General features: G+C 32.7%; 1 pseudogene; it reads left to right on the top strand.

Annotated features, from left to right (window-relative positions):
- Nucleotides 1–4312: 4312 nt before the first annotated feature.
- LOC143604812 (receptor-like protein EIX1) lies at nt 4313–7188 on the top strand (annotated as a pseudogene).
- The last annotated feature ends 1992 nt before the right edge of the window (nt 7189–9180 follow it).

Raw genomic sequence — 9180 nt, 5'->3', positions numbered from 1 at the left:
TCGGATTTGACCTTTGGAAGTATGATGGTTATGCTTGTAATTCCACCTTTCAAATCGATTTATGGCTACGATGATGTTTTTTTTTATATTGTAGGCTAGAAATAATGCAAGAGTCGTGTTTCCTGGTTTAATTTATAGCATGTGACAAATGATTAACTTATTTCACGCCCCATATAACCTTTAACATGAATGTAAACATGAAAGCTGAAAGGAAATCAGCTTATGTGAAAAGTTAATTCATCTTAGGTTGACTAGAGACATCCAATTTGAGGTCGTTACGTCTTAGAGTTTATATAAAGTTGTGCTAGCAGCTAGCTAGTTACATGCCAATGCACCAAAGATCAAAGAAAGCATTATCATCTATCAAGGTTGAATAAAGAACACATATCAATAAACATGTTAGTTGTGTTCGTCAGTATCAAAACATTAATCTTAGTAGTTCTTTATCATTATAAACTAAGCAGCTAATATGGAAAAATATCGGATAACGGTCAAGGACCGATATCTGAGATATCGGTTATCGCAGTGAGATATCGTTGGGATACCTATAATTTTAATATCATGTAAAATTCATATAAATAGCTATTTAGCACTAATAATTCAGTATAGTCTCCTACCATTAACAAATTAACCTTTTGTAACTTGCAAAACACTAACAACTGTAGCAAGTAAGACTTAAAACACTAACATTGAACACTAAGAGTAGATAATTAAGACTTAAACTCTGATATTGGGAATATCGGTTAAATATCAGTCCAATATCGGTTAAATGTCAGTCAATATCGCTGATATTATCGGTATCGACATTCTGACTGATATTTCACCAAGGGACCGATAACCGATATATCACTGATATATCGGTGATATGTCGGCGATATTGACTGCATAGATTATAAAATTACGAGCCATAAAATGAAGGTTTTAAAGGGGAAATATTTTGTAGATCAACAACAAGCCATCCGCTAAAAAGATATGCAAATAAGTTATATAATTTTCTCAACTTTAAAAGATTCGCCATCCGCCAACAAGTCATCCGCTAAAAAGATCCGCCAACAATTCATTTGTTTTAGATATGACAGAGAAGAAGATAGATGGGTTTGGGGAGGTGACGGCTCGTATGTTTTTCGTTGCCCTTGATGAAGAACAATTATATAGAGCTAAGTCTTTACCTCATGACATAATTATTCTAGGATGGAATTACTGGAAGCCTATGAAGGTGAACATGGTTATTTGGTGGGCTCTTCTTAATCGTCTCTCAACGCTCTATAATTTATTAAAAAGGAAGGTGATGCATGGTTCGAGTATTTGTATGTGCCGTAAGTCGGAGGGAGAGTAAGTTGATCATTTGTTCACTAGTTGCTATGTGTCCTCAGTGGCGTGGAACAACATTGGCAAACGGTGTAACATAGCCCCTTTCTTTGTGCCCTTAGTTAATAGTATTCTAGACATCCCTAACAAGGTTCCAAAGATAGGACACAAGAGACAGACGATGAGATCGATTATCATGGTGGCAATATGGAGTATATGGGGAGCCCGAAACAATTTAATCTTCGAGAACGAGCCCATAAAGATTGATAACGTTCTTTGTGAAATAAAAGTGTTAATTTTTTTATAAAAAATAGAGAGAAGTGTTTGGACATAGATTGGTCTATATGGCAAAGCTTGACTTTGTAATTTGGTTTGGTTGTACTCTAGGCCATACCCTGCTAGCTACTCCGGTTTACCACCTTTGAAAATCATTAGCAATGGTTTTATGTCATCGGAAACGGAAACCGAACCTTTGAAAATTGAAAACGACGGCCAAAACTTAAAGTAAAAAATCAACCGTAAAATCAAATCAATGACCGGTTTAAACTGTTTTACGGTTACAAACTGAACAATAAACATCCATAAACTTGTTATATGATTACCAAGGATTGCGTTTTCTGCTGCATCGCACAAACACACGTCTAATATATTACAAATTTATAGTAGACGTTTTTATTGAAAAGGGACCTATTTCGTAAATATTGGACTTTTAATGGCCCAAATTCTCACGCCATTTTATGTAGCCTATAAAACCATTTGTGTTCTTTACCAGCGCATTTCCAATATATCCCTTAAATTTTTATAAGAGATTTTTATAAATTACAAGATGGAGCTAAAAGTGGTTGTGAGTGAAGAAGAAATAAAAATTAGTGATTTTTTTATAAATTTGAAGAAAGTTTGTATGCCCTCACTTATTTTTTAATATTTGTTAACACTGATTGTGAGTAGTAGAGACAAAAATTATAATAATAAAGGTGGGGCAAGTTATTCTACAAGGGAAGACAAAAATGAGAATGATGAGAATAATTTATAGTCACATAAAAAAACCCTTCAAAAAAATTAAAAATAAATAAATAAAAAATCATAACTCAAAATTTGATAAAAAAACAAAAAAGTAAAAACACAAAAATGTTTCCACCGTCTTCCTCGTTCTAAAAAAAACTCAAAAAAGACACAATGTTAAATGAAAAAGACCATTTTGTCTTTTTGTTTATCATTGTGTTTTGTGTTTATTTTCTTCATTGATTGTATCTTTTTTCCTTGACATTGTGTCTATTTTTTTTTATATCGTGTTATATTTTGTTCGGCATTGTGTCATACTTTGCGATTTATTGTGTCTTTTTTAGTTATAATTGTGTCTTTTGTTCATTTTCGTCATTGTGTCTTTTGTCTCTACATTGTGGTTTTTCGGAGTTGTTTTTTTTTTGGGACGAGAATGACAAGGGAAACATTTTTGGTTTTTAAACCTTTTCGTTTTTTATTTATATTTTGAGTTTTTAATTAATTTTTTGGAATTTTTTTTAGAGGTTTTTTTGTGTGGCCACAAATCCTTCTCACACTTCTCATTTTTGTCTCACTTTATATTTTAACAATTCTCTAGTAAAGATATAAAAGTTATTATTTAAATAAATATGAGAGAGAAATATAGTATTTTTTAATGTAATTATATAGATAAAATTAGTATGGGCTGATAATACTCGAGTCCACTAAATTTGTTGTTGGAATAAAGTGAATTTGTGGTTAGGTAATCCTGTCCGTCTCATTTGATCATTGGATAAAAATCTGAGTTCATGAATATCATTTTGTTTCAAATAAAATAATTGATAATTCAATAAATATTTGAAGATGCCACTATTAATTAATTAAAGTATTTATTAGATTACGTGAATCATTGATGTGGTTTCAAATTACGATTCTGTCCTTCATGAAACTATTTACAGATCAATTACATATTTCTTTTTATATTTCTATTTTTATAGACACTAGCTAGTCTAGTTCCAATAGTTGGTCTCAGTCCAACTCATTAAACCGACCATGTAGAGTTGGTCTGAACTGGAACAGGAATCTGCTTTTCCGATCAGTATTTACACACATCTGGTCTCAGCCCAGCCCGTTCCTATTTGGTCCTTGAATCTGGTTGTGTTATACGTGGCCATAGGTAGGTCCACCAGTTTGACTTATAGATTTGTATCACATGATTCATGTACTAAAAAAATCACTAAGCCTAAGACCATCTTTAATGGATGATTCTCGAATGTTTTAAAAGAAAAAGAATGCGATGTGGAAGAGATAGATGGTAATGTGTATGAGAGAATTTGTAATGAGATTCTTGAGGAAGAATCTTTATGAAGTGGGGTGGGGGGGGGGGATAGAACCTATTTTTGATGGGTTATATACCATGTGACACATAAAAACACTATCTAAAAATTGATGCTCTAAATATGATTTAAAAATGTGATAATTATTATAAATTGACCAAGTCTTTTGTACGTGTAATTTGGAGTGATTAACTATTTACATGATAATTAGTCTTAAGAGTCTTCTATGTGGACCTCAATATCGAAGAAAAATCAACTTTTTTGATATGTAAATAATGAAATAAAATTTTAACAATAACTGTGTTTCATTTTTAATGTATTTGTTTTACAAAATGTGATAATTATTATAATTGACCAAGTCTTTTGTACGTGTAATTTGGAGTGATAAACTATTTACATGATAATTAGTCTTATGAGTCTTCTATGTGGACCTCAATGTCGAAGAAAAATCAACTTTTATGATACGTAAATAATAAAATAAAACTTTAACAATAACTGCGTTTTATTTATAATGTATTTATTTTACAGATCACGTAGTTTGATATTATAAAAACATGAGATAGAGACAGTTCTCTAATACATAGAAATTGACAAAGATGGGCATTTGTAACCTCAGTTTATATAAAGCTAGGCATATGTGTTAATAGATCCAGCTTATATAAGATTACCACATTTTGAGCAACACGATGATAAATAACATTTGTCGTAAACATTTTGTGCTTCCTGTTTTATCCTATATTTCTTTAGTACTTGTGTTGGCATCATTCAAGACTACAAGTGCCACTTCCCTTGGCCACCAAAACGGAGAAGGATCTGGTCATTATGAGTGCTTCGATAAGGAAAGAGATGCTCTTCTTCATTTCAAAGCATACATTCATAAAGACCCATTTGGATATCTCTCTACATGGACACTTGAAGAAGGCGCAACCGATTGCTGTCAATGGAATGGAGTCACTTGCAACAACAAAACCGGTCATGTTACAAGCCTTGACCTACACTTAGGTAATCTTGAAGGTAAGCTTAGCCCTGCATTGATTAACTTAAGCTACTTGAATGATCTTGACCTTTCTGTAAATTCATTTACTGGGTCCATTCCCGTGTCCATTGGTTCCTTGACTGAATTAAGGCACCTTCGCCTTTTCGATAATTCTTTTAGTGGAAGCATTCCGAAGTCCATTGGTTCCTTGACTCAGCTAAGGGACCTTAGCCTTTCCTACAATTCTTTTTATGGAACCTTGCCTCCAGAACTAGGAAACCTCACAAACTTGAAAGCACTTTCACGTAATTACGTGGGTAGTTGTACGATTGGAAACCTAGACTGGCTGGCTCATTTGTCTCAGTTGGAGGAGCTTATTATGGATGGTATTTCTTTAGCCAGGGAAAATAATTGGGTAAATGTGATTCTAGGCCTTAAGAAACTATCAAACTTAAGTTTATGTGCATGTGATCTCCTGCAAGTCATTCGTCCATATTCTTACTCATATATCAACTCTTCTTCTTCAATAATTGTTAGCCTGTATCTCATGAACAACAATCTCAACTCATCCATGTATCATTGGTTGTCTCCATTAACTAGCAACAGAATGATATATCTTGATAAATCTCACAACAAATTAATCAGCATTCCCCGATTTCTTGGAAATCTATGTAGTTTGACATTTTTAGATATTTATAACAACTCAATGCCTTTCAAATTTCCTGATTACCTTAGAAACTTGTCTGGATGCACTTTGGGTAGATTAAAACATTTGGATGTTTCACATAACCAATTAATAGGGTCAATTTCTGATGACATCCAAAAGTTTTCATCCCTTCAATCGTTACACTTATCTAATAATCAGTTAAATGGAACTTTAAGTGAACTAGTGTGGCAACTACCCAAGCTTCAAGTTCTAGAGGTTTCTTCCAATTTTCTTAAAGGTGTGATCTCTAAAAACATTGGAAAGACGAAGATTTTTTCTATAAATCTTTCAAATAACTCACTCGAAGGAGTTCCTTTGGAAGCTCACATGTCAAACCGTTCCACTACAGAAAGGATCGACTTAAGCTCTTGCAACTAGGTCCCGGTTTCCCTAAATGGGTTCACACACTAAAAAATCTTACTCATATCGACATTGCCAATACTAGAATTTCAGACACAATTCCAAAGGAATTTTGGAATACGTGGTCTTTTCGATTGACATATTTGAATCTCTCTTCCAACAACATTACTGGAAAAGTAACAAATTTGTTATCAAATTTTGACCCTGAATTATCAATATTAGATTTGAGTTCCAATCACTTTTATGGTCCTATAACTAACGTTCCTTCCTCTTTGGAAAGGTTAGATCTTTCCAAAAACAATTTCTTTGGAGAAATATCCTTTTTGTGCCAAATTAGTGGTGATGTTTTTTACTTTCTTGATCTCTCCCACAACTCATTCATGGGACAAATTCCAGATTGTTTGTGGCATTTTAAAGAACTTACAGTTCTTAGTCTGGGATATAACAATCTATCTGGAAAGCTTCCTGCTTCTGTTGAGTATTTGATCAATCAAGAGGTTTTGTATTTATACAAAAATAACTTCTCGGGAGAATTGCCCTTATCTTTAAAGAATTGCACCAAGTTAACCTTTTTGGAATTAGGGGTCAACAAGTTTTCTGGCCACGTGCCTCATTGGATTGGGGAAAATTTGTCAGGGTTATATGCTCTTAGCCTAACATCAAATAATTTATTTGGAACCATCCCTTCGCAATTATGTCAGTTGCTAAAACTACAAATTCTAGATTTGTCAATGAACAATCTATATGGAACCTTCCCCTCATGTCTCAATAATCTCACTGCCATGGTTCAAGATGGATTCTCACCTTACCAAAATGTTCACTTTTATTCTTGTTTGACCACAATATGCGAAAGAAAAGGTGGCTTTAGCAGTCTTGGTAATTATGTTGACCATGCGATGATCAAGTGGCAAGGGAGTGTACGTGAATTCAGCATCAATCTAGTATTGTTAAAGAGTATTGATCTTTCAAGTAACAATCTAACAGGAGAAATCCCATACGAACTTACTTGTCTCCGTGGACTTATTGCACTAAATTTGTCAAACAATTTTATACATGGGAAGATTCCACATAATATTAGCAAGATGAAAAATCTGCTAACTCTAGATCTATCTAAAAACAATCTTTCTGGAGGGTTGCCATCAAGCATGTCTCAAATGGATTTATTAAACTATTTAGACATGTCGCATAATAACTTGTCAGGGAGAATTCCATCAAGTACTCAACTCCAGTCCTTTCAACCTTCAAAGTACAATGGAAATGCCGGTCTATGTGGACTTCCCCTTTCCAAAATTTGTCCTGGAGATGAAGAATTAAAAGTTCCACAACTCATTGATAAAAGTGAGGATAATTGGGAAGACAAAGATGATCATGAGAGATTGTTTTATATTGGCGGGGCTACTGGTTTCGCAATCGGTTTTTGGACAACATGTGCCACTTTACTTGTCAATCATCGTGGGAGAAATGCTTTTTTTTTTTCACTTTATTGTTATATAATTGTTATATATATGAATTTTACATGATATTAAAATTACCGATGTCTCACTACGATAACCAATATCTCTTATATCGGTCCTTGACCGATATTCAATATTTTTCCGCATTAGCTATTTAGGAGATAAATAACAAGTTTATTTTAATTTATCACTTATAATTTTATAAGGTAAGTCTTTTAATAGAATAAGTTTTCTACTTGTTAATTAGTTTTGTATGTTCTCTATGCTCCATATAATTTTATACACACATACATGAAAGTTGGATGAATTTGTTTGAAACATATAACTTGGATTTGGAAAAGGGAATGATGAAAAACAATATCTAGTAAATACAAATTGCCAAGACTTGAAAATCTTTAAAAAGATTTAATTCAGTGGCGGCCCAACCATTTTGATGGCCTAAAACGAATAAAAATTTAAGGCCTTTCTCAAACTAAAAAAATGGTTCTGTAATATTATTTTTTATTCATTCAGCTTCACATTTTATCAAATAAATAAGTTACAACAAAAGCGAAAACAATTTCATTTCTCTTTAGATTTGTTTCTTAAAAAAACCAACCAAATTGAAAGTCTATTGAAACTGAAGTAACTTGATTGGATGATATTTAAAAACATCTTGTGCACAATATCACACATATTAGACATTTTCAACATGAGCATTTACAATTATAATGTTCATATATTATCTTAGTTTGAGATAAACAGAAATTATAACTAAATTAATAGTGCATTTTAGTCTTCCAAACTCGAAACATTGTTTTTGTTGCAATTGAAAATTATTGTGTATGCTTAAGTTATTGAAATAATCTTCATTGAAAATAGAGTGCAATAAAAAAAATTAATAAATCAATCCTTTAGTTTGATAAAAGCAATTGGAATCGAAATACAAGAAAATACTGGGTTTCTCTTTTTTTTTGGATAAAGCTGCTATTTCCAACACTAAAGGTTAGATAAAAAAAATAAAAATAATAAGGGGGGGGGGGGGGGGGGGGGGGGTTCACTAAATTACAAACATGACATTTTACCACGGAACTAGAGTAAGATTGTCTCATTATCAATTCAATTGGGGCCTCAAAAACTTGGAGGCTCAAAGCCCTATCTTTGGGCTCCTCTACATACGGGCCGACCCTGCTTTAATTTATAGCATGTGACAAATGATTAACTTATTTCACGCCCCATATAACTTTTAACATGAATGTAAACATGAAAGCTGAAAGGAAATCAACTTATGTGAAAAGTTAATTCATATTAGGTTGACTAGAGACATCCAATTTGAGGTCGTTACGTCTTAGAGTTTATATAAAGTTGTGCTAGCAGCTAGCTAGTTACATGCCAATGCACCAAAGATCAAAGAAAGCATTATCATCTATCAAGGTTGAATAAAGAACACATATCAATAAACATGTTAGTTGTGTTCGTCAGTATCAAAACATTAATCTTAGTAGTTCTTTATCATTATAAACTAAGCAGCTAATATGGAAAAATATCGGATAACGGTCAAGGACCGATATCTGAGATATCGTTGGGATACCTATAATTTTAATATCATGTAAAATTCATATAAATAGCTATTTAGCACTAATAATTCAGTATAGTCTTCTACCATTAACAAATTAACCTTTTGTAACTTGCAAAACACTAACAACTGTAGCAAGTAAGACTTAAAACACTAACATTGAACACTAAGAGTAGATAATTAAGACTTAAACTCTGATATTGAGAATATCGGTCAAATATCAGTCCAATATCGGTTAAATGTCAGTCAATATCGCTGATATTATCGGTATCGACATTCTGACTGATATTTCACCAAGGGACCGATAACCGATATATCACTGATATATCGGTGATATGTCGGCGATATTGACTGCATAGATTATAAAATTACGAGCCATAAAATGAAGGTTTTAAAGGGGAAATATTTTGTAGATCAACAACAAGCCATCCGCTAAAAAGATATGCAAATAAGTTATATAATTTTCTCAACTTTAAAAGATTCGCCATCCGCCAACAAGTCAT

This window comes from Bidens hawaiensis, unplaced genomic scaffold, assembly GCF_021521415.1.
Source record: "Bidens hawaiensis isolate Kalapana, Puna unplaced genomic scaffold, B.hawaiensis_p1.1 tig00066824_1, whole genome shotgun sequence".
Lineage (NCBI taxonomy): Eukaryota > Viridiplantae > Streptophyta > Magnoliopsida > Asterales > Asteraceae > Bidens > Bidens hawaiensis.
This window is presented reverse-complemented; position numbering and strand designations above follow the sequence as displayed.